Here is a 17,212-nt window from a genome sequence, read left to right as displayed (position 1 = left end):
TGGGAGAATAGACGTAAAATCTTGTGAAAGCATTATGGCTGAAGCTTCCCTGTCCACACTGGGTTATTTGTAGTGTTACCACGTGCTTTTGTTTGGCTTTTATCCACACTGCACTATACCATCTGTCCACAAACATAGACCTTGTTCCAGGCTGCTGTTTCATGCTGCCTGCAAGCTAAGACATCAGGGATAATTTCCCTAACAGAAGGTTGCCAAAGGCTACATCCAGCATGGGCCCCACAGCCATATTTGATGGCTGTTGCAGCCTACCTGCCCTTCTAGCTGAGGATGAGACTGGCAGCAGTATTAAAGCTCAGGCAGCTGAGGAAGCAGGATTGGATCCCAGTCTTTTGGACCATTTGGGTAAAATTTCAGAACAAAGCAGAGAAGGCAGGAACATTATCAGCACTGGAGTCACAGCTGATGCCAAGTTGATGCTGCCTGGAGAAATATTCCCTGTAATCCCATGACCAGTGATTGAAATTATTTCGGTAGCTTCTGTTTGCTATGGGATGGTTTTCATATCAAGGTCAAGGGAAGAAGTAATGTCTTCCTCTGCCATCACTAGCAAGAGTAATCACAGATGGAGAGCTATTATCCAAGCCTGCAGCTAGAGATATTTTTCTACTGTAGAAAACAGTAAGAAAATTTCTAATAGTCATTTTTCTACTGGTCTTTAATTTGATTAAAGGCACTGACAAATGCTTGGGCCTCTTCCTATTCTGCCCACTGCAACAGTGAGGGGAAGAGCAGAAATAACGGTGACATGTAACCCCATCACTGGAGAGTGATACACAGGGCTGGGATCCTCTCCACAGGCACCATCACAGCATGTTGCTGGCATTTGCAAACTTTGCTTGCTGTCTACTTATTTCTTAACAAAGTTGTTTCATTCTTTTTAAATGTCTTTTACTTGCTTTAATGAAGACCATAGTTCCACACTCTGCAGATAAGTACATAAAGAAACATAAGAAACAGGCAGGCTCGCCCACACTTTTAATAGATTTCAAAATTGCATAAAGCAGTTGCCAGTTGGCATGGATGTGACGCAGTAATGCAGCATCACATTTCCCTACCCTGTCTCACTGTGCACTGCCTCTTGCCACACAAAGCTGCAGGCACACAAAGCCCTTTCAATGCCTACCTCTTCTGGACTGCTCCCAGTGATGACAGATGAGCTCTTCAGTTGCCTGTGCCAGGCCTGCAAACTGATGGTGCTCACAGCCTGTGCCAATGAAAGCTCTTTGCATTACCCTTGTAAATATTGTGCCATTTACCTCCCACCCCAGTACTCTGAAGAGCACCAGGCTTCCTGGCACCTCAGCTGGGTTACAGGTAGTGTCCATTTCGCTTTCATTTTGCCTGAAACTGGTTCTGCGTCCATTAAGTAGCAGATCAGTGCGCAGCTGAGCCATCTCCTGCCAGGTGCTCTCATAGCAGGGAATGGCACATTAGCCAGACTAGTAGAGGGTACACTGACCAAGCCCCCCTACCCCCCATATATAATCAGGTACTCATATTTTTAAAGGCAAAAGAATGTTTTCATATTCAAATAGACCTGGGCCACATAGTACCATGCACACATCCAAGGTATCCCACAGTAGTATTCACAAAGTCTGAGCCTATAATAATAACCCAGATGTGCCTAGGAATGCTCCCAGGTGCAGGGGCCAGCTGGCACTGAGTGGCTTACAGCTATGCTAATAAATTTCCTCATCCTCCCAGGCAGGGCTGCTGCAAGCAAACCACTTACACTGCTCTGACCGTGCTCAGGCATTGCTCAGAGGTGTCGCTGCCATGGCCAGGGACAGCTCCAAGGTTTACCAGGAAACATACTGGGAGCTGTGGGCACACTGGGCGTGCTTGGAACTGCTCACACGGAGTAGCTGATTTTGCCCATCTGGCCAAATAAGCCATTTTCAGTGGTGTTACTCTTTCACACTGATTTGTCCAGAGCTTGTGTAGCACTGTAGTATTTGCTGGGTTCCCAGTACAAAGGAGGAATTGAGAATCTGACTCCAAGTTCTTAGAAGGCCAATTTATTATTTTATTGTATTGTATTGTATTGATTATATTTTATTCTATTGATTATATTATATTACTAAAGAATAGAGAAAGGATCCTTACAGAAGGCTTAACAAGACACTAATGAAAAACCTGTAACCTCTTCCAGAGTCCCGACACAGCCGATGGTGATGGGTCATTAAGTAAAAACAATTCAGATTTTGGATTAACAATCTCCAAACCATATTCCAAAGCAGCAAAACACAGGAGAAGTGGATCAGATAATTATAATTTTCATTTCTCTCTGAGGCTTCTCAGCTTCCCAGAAGAAGAAATCCTGGTGAAAAAGGATTTTTCAGAAAAAAAGACAGTGACGTAGCACAGCTGCTGTCCATATAGGAATGTTTGCAAATGCCATCACCAGCACCTGGTGAGGGGCACAGAGAGACTGTCCTCTCTTCAAGCTGGCTCTCACAGCCAGGAGCACCAAACATTCTGCAGCCACAACACTTTAGTAATCATCTCACAAGCTCCCACCACTACTCCCACTAATCAATTGTTCACTGGCTGCCATCAGAGGGACCTGATGCTGGCTTGTAATAAAGTCATTGCCTGCAGATCCCAATTGCAATCTGCCTGGGCTGGAGCTGCCTTTTGCAGGGTTCCATGAGTTAGTGCTCTCTGTGCACAAGCTCTTCTGTCAGTTCTTGTGGAGTAAATGGAGGCGCTGCAAACCATTAAATCAAGGAGAAGTTAGTAGTGAGAAATTCCTTAGGCTTCAGACCCATCTTTAATATTTCCATTAGTGATTTCAGCACAATAAATATGAGCAGTGTTGATGAGAATTGTCAAAGTCCTGAACACGTGTGGGGACATGAGAAGAGAGGAGGTTTGATATCCTATTGGAGAGATAACTTCAGTACTACAGTATTAGAGATAGGATGAATGTCAATAAAATGAAAGATTATATATTTGGGAATAACATAACCCATGTGACAGCAAGGCCCTTACTGTTGCCATCCAGAGAGGAAGGCATGTGATTACAGATTGAAGAATGAACCACCACGAGAGGCAATCATGTGAAAAACATGTGGTTGCAGGACATGCCTGCAGCAACAGGGTGTTCCAAAGAGTCTGCTGGGCTGGGCACTGGCTGGGAGAGCAGTTTGTAGTGGCAGGGGAAGGGGCTGTCTCTCCTATGAGAGAAGGCTGGTGACTCTTAACTTGGCCATCCTAATAATAGGAGAGAGTAGGAGATGTAGCACACTTGCTGTTGTCCAAAATTGTACAATGGAGGTGAACCTTTTTCCTCTGGAAAAGGGACAGTCAGTGCAAGCCAATGTTTGCATGCTTGACATAAATATAGGTAGGCTGGGATTTAAAAGATGTTCCTCTTCTCTAAACCAGTCTGCTGTGGAGTAGCTATTCAAGTAGAGTAAGGATGACATAAAGGAAGAGGTTTTTATGCAGTGTTCCTTGAGTTCAAAAGAACAGCACGACATACTCACCTGTGAGGGCAGAGAACAGGGCTGGCAATCCACATTCCCACTGCAATCCTTTTGTCCTACAACAGAAAAGCAGCAGTCTGTGCTTAAGTGTTCCCTTGTTCCTGTGGCCTGGGGAATGCAGAGGGCACCCAGAGAGGCTGCAGCTGGCGTCAGCAGTCTCCACGCATCCTCCTGAATGGCCTCTGTGTCATGGCATGCCCCACCTTCTGCTGCCCTCCAAGCATCTTTGCCAAGTTTCATATCCTTCATTTGCATCCATGTTTGCATAATTGAGAAGTTTTTCAGTTTACTGCTGCATATGATTAAATTCATTGGTGGGAAATGAGGAGAGCTCCCAGCTGGAGTTAGTTTGCCACGTCAGAAAGCTGAGATGTAATAGAGAAACTGCACTGTGGGAGTAGGGACACCAGAATAGGACCCCCAAAATCTGACATGCCTGCCCTGCATTACAGCAGCAGTTTGGACCTGAGGGCTGGTTATGGTTGGGAATAGGGACTCCAGTAGGCAGTTTGGCTAATTTGGTTTCAGTGGGAGGGAAGATCCTACATGATAGCTGAGAGGAGACTCTGCTGGCAGTCAGGCTCATGCCAACATCATGTGGAATCACTACAAGCAAAGCAAGTGGGAAAAACACCTGCCCCAGTGGTCATCTCTCCCCATCAGAAAGGACCAAGTGTGTCTGAAGGCATAATTGAAAAACCATCAGCAAAGCCGTGAGGGTCATCAGTATGAAGATTTATTAATTGATACAAATTGTTTTTTAGGGAGTGACTCATTTGTCATGGCTTACACAGTGCCTTGGAGAAAAAACTCCTTAAAGACAGAATGAAACCATTTGCCATAGTTGTGGAGGAGTGTCTGGAACAAGCTGCACATTTGCTTTCTGGCTCTGGCTGATGCCTGCAGAGCAAGGCTTTGCTGGTACCAGAATGGATGTGAAGTGAGTAAGCACCACACCTGGTGACTGATGCCAGTTCTGGCAGGGAGGGATACACAGTCCTAACAGCAGAATCAGGGGTGCATTGACTGAAACCCTCTTTGCTGACACTGACAGCACCACAGACCCTTCTGGAGAACAGCCCCCACAGTGGTCCTGCAAGGAAAGAGAGGGAATGGCTCTGCCTGGAGCAGAGATCCCAGCTGGCCAGGCAGGGTTGCACTGCTGGGGCTCTTTCCCTTGTGTCCAGCGAGGACAGTGGCACATGGCCAGTAATGGTGACAGGCTCAGTGCTGCCCATGGGCCACCAGAGATGTCTGTGCTGAGATGGCTGGGGCAAGGAGGGAAGTGACACCAGCTAGGGGGCTGAGCGCAGGCTCACCTCAGCTCGGGAGTGAGGGTAGCATTTATGTGCTAAGTAAGAAGTGACAGACAGAAACTACTTCAGAAAATCATTCATTGCAATCCAGATGAAAACATGAAGGTTTTTAAGCTGTGAATTGAGCAGGCAGCCAGCCTTAGCCATAGGTGTCTGTTTCACAAGGGAGAAAGTACTACTGCAGCACCTAATTAATCCTGAGCTTCACTCTGAGAGGGAAGCCTGGAACTGAGGACAGCAAATTTTTTTCATGCACTCCTGCTTCAGCTTCCAGGTCTGACAATCAGATGTGCATCCTGGAGAACTCTACTAACCAGCAAGCTTTTATCATTTCAGTAACACACCTGACATTTTTTGCAGGTAACTCTTTCAGGTCTGTAACCCAGCTGCTTCACTGGCTTTTCTCTGAGAGACGAAGCCTGTGGTGGCTCTAGTCAGTCACTGCTTTCTGCAGAAGGCAGGCAATTTCACTTTGAAGACTGTTCCAAACACACAAAAAACGTTGAACTGGAAGTTTTAAAATTTCTGTTGGCGGTACACTGGATGGAGGCAGATAGTAATGTAAGTTTTGTTACTGATTAAGGCAGGTATTCACATGAGAGTCTGATCTGTTATCACCAGGTTGTCCCCATGATGAACTTGCACACATTTGTTATTAAACTGGAACATGCTGCTGCCCCTTTTTAACTGCAAAGATAGTTTCCAGAACAGCTCTCTTAATGCCTGTGAGAGATTGTGTCACCATGATATTTTCTGAAAAATCCCTTTGCCAGGATTTTTCTCCTGAGAAGCTGAGAAGCCTCTGAGGAAAAGAAAAACATTAATCATCTGCTGCTGTGGAATGCAACAGGTGCATCTTTGATTGGTCCATGTGGTTGTTTTGAATTAATGGCCAATTACAGTCCAGCTGTCTTGGACTCTCTGGTCAGTCACAAGATTTTATTATCATTCCATTCCTTTCCTTTCAAGCTTTCTCATGAAATCCTTTCTTTTATTCTTTTAGTATAGTTTTATTATATAATTTTCTTTTAATACAATTTATATCATAAAACAAAAAATCTGCCTTCTGAAACATGGAGTTAAGATTCTCGTCTCTTCCCTAGTCCTGGGACCCCTGTGAACACCACCACAGGCTTTCTCTTTTCCAGCAGTATCAGCTGGGCCTGAAGAAAGAGGCTGGGGAAGAGCAGAATGATTGAGGATATGGGCTCCCAGAGTAATCCCTCCATGGACAGGCTGGGGTGAGTAGTTCCCTCTTCTCCCTCTCAATCTTAGAGATCCCCACCATCCCCTCAGCAGTGTCACCACAGGTGCCAGTGGGCCAGACGGACCAGGGAAACAATCATCATTAAAACATAACCTTTTCCCAGTGAGACCATTTCTGCCACGCCAGCTCACAGTGTCCTAGCTGAGAGCATGACCAAGGCTGCCTTTACAGTCAGTGCACCTTCACAGGTGCCTGCCCTGCTGTGCCCCCAGCTGTGCCACCCTCCTCTGGCCCAGCCCTGCACCCTCAGCCCTTCTCTCCCTTCTCTGGCAGCAGGGGAGCCACAGTGGGCTCTGGGCTGAGCCAGCCCTGCTGCCACCAATGGAAAGGGGCAGGCAAGGTCCATCCCTACTCTCCATTCCTACAAAGAGGGATGGGAAGTCCTGAAGAGACCAGAAGTTACATGAAGGTTATGCTGATATTTGGTTTAGACCCCTCAAGTGAGCCAAATATTGCAGTTTTATGGCAGTTTAAGGTAAAAGGTGGGAGGGAAGAGATTTTATTTTCCCCTTGCTCACTGCCACTCCTGCACTGCGGGTACCCACAGATCTGACAGGGGAAAATGGCTGTTTGGAGGTGGGAATTATGCAGAATATGTGTGACTGTGCAATAAATTACAGCTTCCTATCATAGATCAGTTCTGGATAACAGCCCAGTGAAATGTTTCTCGGATTTCTACTTTGCTGATTTTAGGAAATCAGAGATAACATATCAGTGCTCAATATATTCAGTTGATCTTGTGTGGGTGAAGTCAAGCTACCACTGCTGATCAGGAGCAATTACTGCTGCAAAGGGAGAACCCTTTTCCACCTACAGAGCTGTGTGTTCTTGTAAGCTAAGATCAAGATCTGAACTTAAATTGAACTACCAGTGAGAAAGTGTTAATATAAATCAGTCCTCATAAGCCAAATACAAATTGTAACAGCAATCATTAAAGCAACACAGAGTACAAAAATATTACAGCTTTGAAACTGCATGTTGTAATTACTGGTGTTATCTCAGTGCTTTATATTCAAAGTTCTCTGTTCTGAATACTATTAATGAATATTGATTTGGAGAACAGAAGAAGAACTTCTCAATATTGAAAATGGTTTAGCTGTATTTAAACTGAGACAGTTCCTTTTTTTTTTCCTGCCTTGGCTGTATCTTTCAACCCCCATCTAACAGCAGCTGTGATTTATTTTTAGCTTCTTTTTTTGCATATTTAAAAGGGTGTTTCCGTATGGTGTGAAGCATAAGCTAGTGCAGCAATTAGCTGGCAAAGAGACTGAGCTTTACAATTGCAAGTAAGTCAGAAAATAATTTTTGCTGTGAATCAAAGACATCTACACAAAGTGAACAGTATGCCTTGACTGTACACATACACTTCAGATCTCTTCATTCCATGGGCCCAGTGGAGTATACAAACTGAATTCAAAGGAGGACATCTAGCAGCAAGTTTAAATGCCTATAACACAAAAAATATTGGCTGTGTTGTTGAGCTGTCTTTTAATTCATAATATATAAAATATTGCAGAAATCAGCAATATCCTTTCAGAAGTACTACCCTGTACATCTAATGGAACTTGATCCTAAGGCTCCATTTGTATCTAAACAGAATGATCCATGCAGAAAATATCTGGCTTTTATTTATAAATTGCAATGAACATTTCTTTTTCTACTCAGAATGGTTCTCTTTAAAGAAAAGAAAGCTCTGTCTTCCAAGAGATGATGAACAACTGATTTCTTATTGTTTGGATAAGGTGCAGTGATCCTGTCAGTCAAGACAAGTTACACATGAGGGGTTGTAAGTCTGTGACTATATAAATGGCTTTGCCCTGCCATCTTCAACTAGGGAAGCAGCCTCCAGAAAATAAATTATGTGGGTACAGAGTAAACTCTTTTTACACTGCATCTTAATTAAGAATTAATTAACAAGTCCTCATAAAGAAATAATTAATTTCTGGATCTTATTTGCTTTTTTGTTGTATAATTCTAAACAAATGTCTAGAGTTTCAGCCCTAAAAGACAAAAAAAGCCTTTACAACCAGGGAGCATTTTTATCTCTTATTGGTGTGTGTTAGAATTTTAACAATATAAATCAGTGTTTGGGTTGTTTATTTTTTTCCATAGATGCAAAACCCCTCAGACTTCTCTGTCTGGTATTTCTCTTTCAGGCAGTTAGTTTCTGACTTCAGTGGCCTCATCAGCAGGGATGGGGAGGAAGGGCTTTGCTTTCCTATTCTGTTTTGCTTATTTATAGTGGTTTATTGGTTTAACCCAGCAGGCAGCCAAACCCCTCCCAGCTGCTCCCTCACTCCCCACCAGTGAGATGGGGCAGAGAAAAGGAAATAAAGGTAAAAGTCATGAGTTGAGATAAACAGTTTAATAGGACAGAAAAGTAAGGGAAAATAGTAACAATTATAAATGAATATAGAAAAGAAATTATGCATAATGCAATTGCTCACCACCCACTGAAACCAAGTCCAGTGAGTCCCCAAGCAGGCCACCTCCAGCTGGCTCTCTCCAGTTTTATCACTCAGTAAGATGCCATGTGGTGTGGAATGTCCTTCTGGCCAGCTGGGGTCATGTGTCCCAGCTCCTGTTGCCCCCAGTCTCCTCGCTGTCAGGGCAGAATGAGAAGCTGTAAAGACCTTGACTTAGGGTAAGCACTGCTCAGCAGCAGCCCAAACATCACTGTGCTATCAACATTATTCTCATCCTAAATCCAAAACACAGCACTCTATCAGCTGCTCAGAAGAAAATTAACTCTATCCCATCCTAAACCAGGATAACCAGCAGTTTAAAGGAGTTGAGCTTCTTCTCAAGGCAGACCAAGATTATTCTAGATCACCTCAACCCTTTCCAAACAGGACACCTTTTTACACAGCCAATTAATAAAGCAGCAGTGGAGCCTGCAGAGACTCAACCAGACCCAGAAATCTGCCTTCCACTCAAGCTCCCTGAGCCCTCAGCTATCACTTCTGCTTGGCCTCTCTCCAGGCTGGATTAGATGCACCCAGCAGGGACACACACCCTGCCAGAGCCCTGCACTGCTGCGTGGCTCAGACAGGGACAAAACAGCCAGCTGTCTTCAGTGTGTAAAAATGAGGAGCCTTTCGGGGAAACACCTCAGAAAATACTGGGTGTTAAGCAATGAATTGCCTAGCATCATAGTAAACCTCTATGTTTTTAGAGGCATGTGAGATAGACTCAAACTCCTTCACTGTTTGCAGCCACTCCTCTTTTGGTGTTCTGAGTATGTCTGCATTGCAGTCACTGTTCAGAGAAACACTGCCAGACTGGGTTAAGCTCACTCAACTCCTGCTAACTGCTGCTGCAGCAGCAAAAACCTCTGTTACAAATCCCGCTTCAGCAGATTTCTGCATGGCTTTGTGTGTTAAAGTATCCACAGTGCAATTAGTCAGAACTTTTAAAAGTGAAGGTGCATAATCCATCAGCTGGGCTGAGAACCCAGGAATTCAGATGATCAGTCCTTAGATGCAGGTATTTTATTTGGGCATCTAATTAAAAGACCCAACCAAACCAAACACAAAAACTAAAACAACACCAGTACAATTTTGTGAATTTCTGTCTTTGAAAAGGTAGCAATTATCTTTGGTAATTTCATTCCCATGGTACACACTGCCTTTCTGCTTACCTCTGCTGAAATGCATTTTTCTAAACAAAAAAAAGCTATTTTATACCTCATACTCAATAGTTTTCAATCTTGATCTTCAAGGCTAAAGATGAATTTGTAGACAGTGCTCTCCAAGTCTCTATCTCTGTCATTACAACTCTGTTTATCCCGGGCTCTTCTGGGACCTGTTCCCCATTGTACTCCCTGTAGTGCTTCTCTGACAGTGTCAGGAATGAGAGAAACTCAGGAGAAAGAATTGGGATTTTCTACCCCAAATCCAGGGCAAGTTTTGATTAAGTTTAGACAATCCAGGACCAAAGTTTCTGTACTCCAGCTGCAACGCTGAAGATCTCCCTTACTGCAGTGGAAGGACCCCTACACCCTCGCCAGATTTCTGCAGAGGATCAGGTTCCTACATACCAATTTGCATCTCTAGCAGATATATTGCAGGCTGAAATTCCTCCCCCAGCACAGCACAACACAGCACAGCATTGTGCTGCAGGTGTGCCACAGGACAGGCAGCACAACCTCCATCTCTGGCCATCAGTGTCCTGCCTTGTATGCATTAAACTTTAATGCATTTGCTGCCTTTCTGACATCAGCCCAAGGCATAAATTTGTTGATCCTGCAAGCGTGAACCTTCAAGGTTCCAGAAGTAGAGACCTGCTCTGCATTTAGATTTCAGTTTGAATATTTCACCCTGTCTTTCTCACTCTGCACAGTCTTGAGAGAAGTCTTTTTATGGAGCAGGCACTGCACATAACAGTCAAAAAAAGGACACTGCTTTCTTCATCTTTCTGTGAACACATGCAGCACTGGGGGCCAGGTGAGGACACAGAGGAGGAGGCTGCTGCTACATTGCCTGAGACAGGGGCTGGCAGGGGACATGCCACCTTGTGAGTGGGGCCAAGTCAAGGGCACGTGCATCTTCATACAAGTGCATCCCAGTGGTACATCCACCTTGGCATATCAGCTACTTCAGCCATTCATGTCACCAAATAACAACGGCCTGGTGGATTGAAAACTTGTCTTTGTGCATATCTAGTAGCAGCTTGTGTTGCATGATTTAACTCACCACTTTTGCTCCTTGATCAGACAGCTGAGCAGAGGAACCTATAGCTGTGTTGAGGAAAAGGGGAGCCATATTCTGCTCTGCTCCCCACCAACATCTCCCATGTGGTATCTGTGGCACTGGTACTGACCTGCTGTTGTGTTGTACTGATGGGCTTGCTAAGGAAATGAAATCTCTGCACTGTTGAGAAAGTTTTCCTCATTCACTCCTAGGTGATTAATTGTTTACATGGTCATCAAATTGCCCTCTGAGTGTGTGACAGGAAAATAAGTCCTGATGATAAAGTACACTGTCAAAACTGTCCCCATGTAGTTTTAATTACTTTGGGTGTTACAGCGGACAATTATTCCACATAGATTTTACTGTGGATCAAGACATACATATAAAATTAATTGATTCAAAATGGAATACGCTGCTTTTGTTAAGGAGTGTGCTTTTATCATTAAAGGAGGGAATAGAGCTGAAGTAATTTATTGATGACAGCTGGAATATAGTATTTAATAAAAATGTGTAGGGCATGCTAGATACGGAAAATTAGAAAAATATTTTGATCATCTCTTTGCATCTAGGTAGTGGCTCTGTCAGGAGATATTCTTTCATCCTTGCAGTCACTTAATATGCAAAAACTGAATTAATGTCCTGTTATACAATTTCATCTGTGGGAGAGCCATGCCTATGCTAATATAATAAGAAAAGCATACACTTCAACATTTCTATCCATTACTTAGTCTGGAAAGGTAAAAATGGCACTAGTTCTCTGTGTACTATGCCACCCACAAAAAAGAATTCCTAGCACAGAGATGCCAAAACCCCCCACCCTTGTCAGAACAGACATAACATCTTACCAACACTAGGGCACAGCTTCTCCTCATTGGGGTTGGGCTGGAGCCAAGACACTCCTTTGTTGGCTTTTTTTCATCTTTCAGCCTCGAAAAGAAGGCTGAAATACTTTGAAGGTAGTGTCTCCCAAATCAGCTTTGAAGGTAGTGTGTCCCAAACATCTCTCTAGACTCAAGACATGAACTTCTGATGTCATTACATAATCATATCATAAACTATGTAAAAATACAGCTTCTTCACATGATATGGACACAGGATCTCCAGCCCAGCTGCTCTGCTGTACAAACCATTCTTACTGACTGATAGCACAGCCTGTAGCACATGGACAAGTCAGCAGCAAAACACTGAAATCTGCTGTGCTTGCATGTCTGAGAAGAGAAACAGAAATTTATAAGAAATAACCCTTATCTTCAGAGTGAGAAAAACCACAAGCACCATGATCCACCCTCACCCCATCTGCAACCAAGCCTGCTGAAACCTCCAGCACAGGCTGCTTCTGCTCCCTCACTGGAGGCGTTTGCTGATGGTTTTACCCCTCTGTGCCCCTGCTGTGAGAGCCACACCAAAAGCATCAAAGGAAGGAAGACAGAAGTGACACTGCTCGAGTAGGGATTCTAGAGAGGCCAGAAAATAGTGCTACAGTTAAATTTCACTGAAGGCTTCTCAGGATGAGGTAACCTACAAGGATTAGCCCAGAAAACACAATGCTAAATGCATTTAGCTGTCAATCATTTACACTTACATGATGAAATTATTGGTATATTCCTCCTCATTGACCTGTGTTTTGATTATTATCACTTTGAATTCTTTTGCACCTAAATTTATAAGAGCAAGTCAGAATGTAGGCCTTTCTTATACAGTTTAGGATATTATCTGCCTATAACCAGAGACATTCAGTTCCCTTGCTGTCTACCCTCAAATTTAAAGTCTACAAAACTGCAGCCAGCTTAACTGCATTTTGAATTACACAGCTGTGTAATTCAACTACACAACATGTTAGCAAAAGGCACCTCTAAAATAGTTGAGTACATTTTAAAAACGTGTGCACCTTCCCTCAACCTTTTCCTATTCCTCTCAAAAGTCCAACCTGCCAGAGCCACAGGAGAAATAAGGCTTAATGGATTAAGTAGAACCATCTTGATTTTTACTAGCTGGGTAGCCAAACTAGCAGGAGTGATGCTGAACTGCTCCCAGACAACTGCACGGGTTTCCTAAAGGTGTTGTGGGTGTTCCACCCCTGGAAGTGTTCAAGACTTGGCTGGACAAAGCTCTGAGCAATCTGGTCTAGTGAAAGGTGTCCTTGTCCAAATCAGGAGGGTTGGAACTTGATGATCTTAAATCCTTTCCAACCCAAACCATTTTACTATTCTATGCTATGCATTTTACTATCTGCTGCCAGAGGACAATCATGGTGTTTGGTGTGGCAGTACAGCTTCTCTATCCTGAATGCAAGGTTGCAGCAGTCCCTTAGAGTAAATGCAGGGTAGATGAGGTTTAGCAAAGATGATTTACCAGTGGTGCTGTGTAGAGCCTTACATTTGCAGACAGTGATCTGATGAAACTCTTAAAAAACAGGAAGATATGTGGTGTGGTGTAAAAGACTTTTTAAAACACACAGACAAGATAAAGATCACCTCAATCCCCTTCCTGGCAACAAAGTTAAACTCTAGGTGTTGATGGTCACCCCAGTGTTTGCTAATTGGGAAGAATTGTGGAGAACATCTCATGTGTGAAACATGTTTTGTCACTGAATTGCTGATCTTTGCTAATACACAGGGTTTCCTGCTTGATAACTGGAATTAGATGGATAAAAAAACAACAATTATAATATTTACACACATTTATCCACATGTTAAGGCTTCATAAGACTCCTGTATTATAACCTAAAGCCACTGATGCTTCATAACAGGTTGGATGCTTCTCCTGTGTGCTGCATCCACCAGCTGATGTTGTCCCTATTCAAACAAATCCTTCCCAAAACACAAAAAACCCCATTGTCTCGATGCTATTCATTCTGGTAACCATTCCCAGTCAACCAGACAGGTGTCAATCAAACTAATGCCTCTCAACATAAAGCCAATCTGTCCAGGGTTGCAGGGTTTGAGCCAATTTAATTTAATTTATTAGAGTTGAAAGGAACCTTTGCCTCTGTGACAATGGGTAAGACAGTTTGTAATCATTCTCATTTAATTGATGAATGTAAATTTGGCACTTGACAATTAACCAGGCACATTAAGACACTAGGGATGAAATCCCAAGAGGATTTCACAAGCATCTACATGCTCTAAGGTTTACTTTCCTATAGCAAATTCATCTGCAGCCTTTCTGTGTTGGCAGAGCTGGAGCCATTCAGCTGTGTCTCACAGAAACCGTCAGCCTCCACTTGGAGAAAAAACCCTGCTGTGAAGGAGAAGGACCCAAGTCTCATCTCCGCTTCCAGTGTGTGACTGTGCTGAAAATGTACAGCCTGATGGCAATTCTGTAACCCCACACAGGCTTTTTGCAATTGATGTACCTATGCACAAGTGAGGAACTTACAAGTATGCATCAGCCACAAAAAGCCCACAATAAATTAATTATCTTACACAGAGGATGGTTTGAAGGAGCAATATTCCTCACTGGAAACACTTTTCTGTCCCACATATTTTCTAGTGCTGAAAGTTAGCTTGTTTTTATAGTTTGTCCTTTATGGTTGCCTGATTTACCAACCCACTTTGATTAGCTTTTCAGTGTTAATTAATACACATTTGCAACCCTTCTAATCACATATTGCTCAAGGGTGGGTATTCTAAAGTCACAGATTTTAAGCCCAGGGTGCATCATTGCAGGCTTCAGCATAACTCTCTAGAATTTTACTCTTTGGGAGCAGAGTGCTGAACAATTCTCTGCTGACTGAATGTGAGATTTTTTTAAGGAAGGAAATCTAATCCTGATTTAAAGATTTAATGTGAGAGAGAAGCTAACCACATCCTGTCATAAGGTGTTTCACTGGTCAAGATCTACATTTTATTTTTAGCTTGAACTTACCCAGCTCCAGCTTCCACTCATAAAGCCATTGTTAGAACTTTGTTTTCTGAACAGTGTTATTTATAGCCTGTGACAGATCACTTCAGCTATCTCCTCATTTACAAGCTAATTAGATTTTTTTATAGATGTTTCTAACTCCCTCACCCAAAGAAAAGCCCTGGAGGACAGCTGTGGTCCTCTCACTCATGCCTCTACCTCTCAGCAGTGTCATCTGATCTGCACAGAAGCTGCTGCTCACCAGGGCAGTCCCCTCCTTATGGGGACAAACCTTCAGGGCCACCAGACTGTCACAGCCCCGAGCACAGCCTGCTCTGCTGATCCCCCCAGCAGCACCAGAAGGGCTCTCTTGCCTTTTCCCACCACCCTCCTGAGGTGCAGCCTTTGGATGTTATTTGAGCAGTGGGTTGGTTACTGCTGTGTTTCCCCTGTCATCCCCTGCTCCTTGCAGCCTGCTGTTAGTCCTCTGAAGCCACACATCCCACCAGCAGCTTGTGTTTACCCACCACCTAAGAGGCCACCCAAATCCTTTGTATAATCCCTCATCTCCCCATCAGTCCCCACCTGAGGCAACCTATAGTTACATGGATATTTCTGTTTTTAAGTTATTGACACATAATTTGCCTTTTTTCATCAGGTTAGTCCAAGGGTTTATAGTTCAATGGGAACTGTTCTGGATGGGACTCCATCCAGGAGTATATGTGAGTTTAGTGTGCTTACCCCTCTCTGTTCTCTGGTGTCAGTTCAACCTAAAAAGGCTTTAACATTGTATTTAAAGTGTTTACATGTTCCATTATGTAATGTTTGCATTCATTCTGACATACTTCAGATCTGCTCTCCCTCCTTCCCTTCTTTTCCCTTCCCATTTCCCTGCCTGCAGCCTACGCTTTCTGTCTGCCAGCTATAAAGAGATTTCAGAATTTTAAAAATAGCTATTTAAAAGCAACAAACCAAGGCTGAAATGAAATACAGCAGGCAAGAACTGCTCGAGGGGAACTCACTAAGTCAGAATACACTAGGGCTTTCCTGCAGGGTTTTAATGGTGACTTTGTGTAGCTGCTTAGACCTAAATCTACACATTTAGCTGAACCATCACCACAAGAGGTTTGTCCTTTATCTAAATAAACCTAATTGCAGGTTTACTTTGGGAAGAGAAATTCCAGATATAAATGAATTTAAATGTTTTATTCTTCTTATTTATTACATATTCTTCTCACCATGAAATTTTATTTTCCCCTCATGAGAGTTTATGGGCTAAATCTGGATTTAGATGCCTCTGTTTGAACAAACAAGCTCAAGAGATTTGGCCCCGTGGTATTTAATGAAAAAGAAAATGTCATGAGGCCCTCCCCTTTGGAAATAACCAGTTGAGTAAAGATTAATCAAGATATATTCATGTCCACACTGTCCCCTGCAGAGGGGTTAGGAGGTATATTCATCATATACATCAGGATTAACTCAGTTTCTGCTGTGGCATTGCAATTCTCTTGAAACTGTATAGCTACTGACCTACTTTTCAGGTGGTTAGGTGGAAGTCACTACAAATCCTTCTGCATTTCAGCACCAGCAGACTATAATGTTTTACAGGGATAGAGCATCTTCTGAAATGGCAAAAACTGAGTCACAATATAGAAATTGAATTCTCAATGCTGGGAAAAACAAGGATAGTTTTCATAACAAGCACACACAAGGAATGAGCTGACATGGAAATGCCCTACAGGAATTTTTCTCAAAGGGCAGTCTCTGCAACCCCAGATACGCTGTAATCTTTGATGACCTTCTGCTGCTCCTCTTCTTTTTGCAACAAAGTTACTGGATGATCTTTCTTTCTTTCTTTCTTTCTTTCTACAAAATAGCAGCTCTACTCAACCCAGGCTTATGTGTATATAGTATTACACCAGCTAAGTGTTGGACACCACAGTCTGTCTCAGTTGAATATACTAATTCTTGAGGTTAAAACAACACCAGCTTTCTCCCTGGCCCTTGCTCCCAGCTGAGGCAGCTTCCCAGGAAGGCAGTGTTGGAATATTGACCAGCCCAAGAGGGAGGTGGTAAAAGCCCAGGACAGACCCCTTTTGGCACCTTCCAGCCCTGTTTGCCCCTCAGGCTGTGCCCATGGTCGATGGATGCTGTCAAACAAGGTGGTGCAGGGCAGCAGGCATGGGGACACAAGCTGCTCACTCTGAAACAAAGGCAAAGCAATACCTGACTCTGATCCAGCAGACAGAGACATGTGAATATATACAAAGCAAATCCTTAATCACTCTCTTTAACACAAGAAAGACTTCTCATAAATTAAAACCAAGCAGATTATCATCTTAAGCTCTTTAAGGATTTGCTTCTGATTTCATAAAATCTGCCTCAAGAGAAAAGTGGAGCAACATTTTCTGTACCTGCATTGGGAAGTCCTGAAGGATGTTATTTTACAGCAGAATCTTGGGCAGACACTGTAACTGCTCCATCACTACCTCTTTAATGGCAAAATGATCTCCTGCATTGCTTTAGTCCTTTGAGGACTTGGTGATTAGAGAGCTGTTTCTGCTCCCCTGCACTGGCTGTACA

At 43.4% G+C, this 17,212-nt stretch overlaps 1 long non-coding RNA gene across 1 annotated transcript; it reads right to left on the bottom strand.

Moving 5' to 3' along the window:
- Positions 1-2,041: 2,041 nt before the first annotated feature.
- LOC141725394 (uncharacterized) lies at positions 2,042-17,139 on the bottom strand. The gene is made up of 3 exons (XR_012577257.1): positions 17,044-17,139; positions 3,513-3,568; positions 2,042-2,731 (listed from the first exon to the last, which is right to left on the bottom strand). It is a non-coding gene; the product is annotated as an uncharacterized LOC141725394 (long non-coding RNA).
- Positions 17,140-17,212: the final 73 nt, after the last annotated feature.

This window comes from Zonotrichia albicollis, chromosome 1, assembly GCF_047830755.1.
Source record: "Zonotrichia albicollis isolate bZonAlb1 chromosome 1, bZonAlb1.hap1, whole genome shotgun sequence".
Lineage (NCBI taxonomy): Eukaryota > Metazoa > Chordata > Aves > Passeriformes > Passerellidae > Zonotrichia > Zonotrichia albicollis.
Note: the sequence above shows the minus strand (reverse complement) of the source record. Positions and strands in the feature narration are given on the sequence as shown.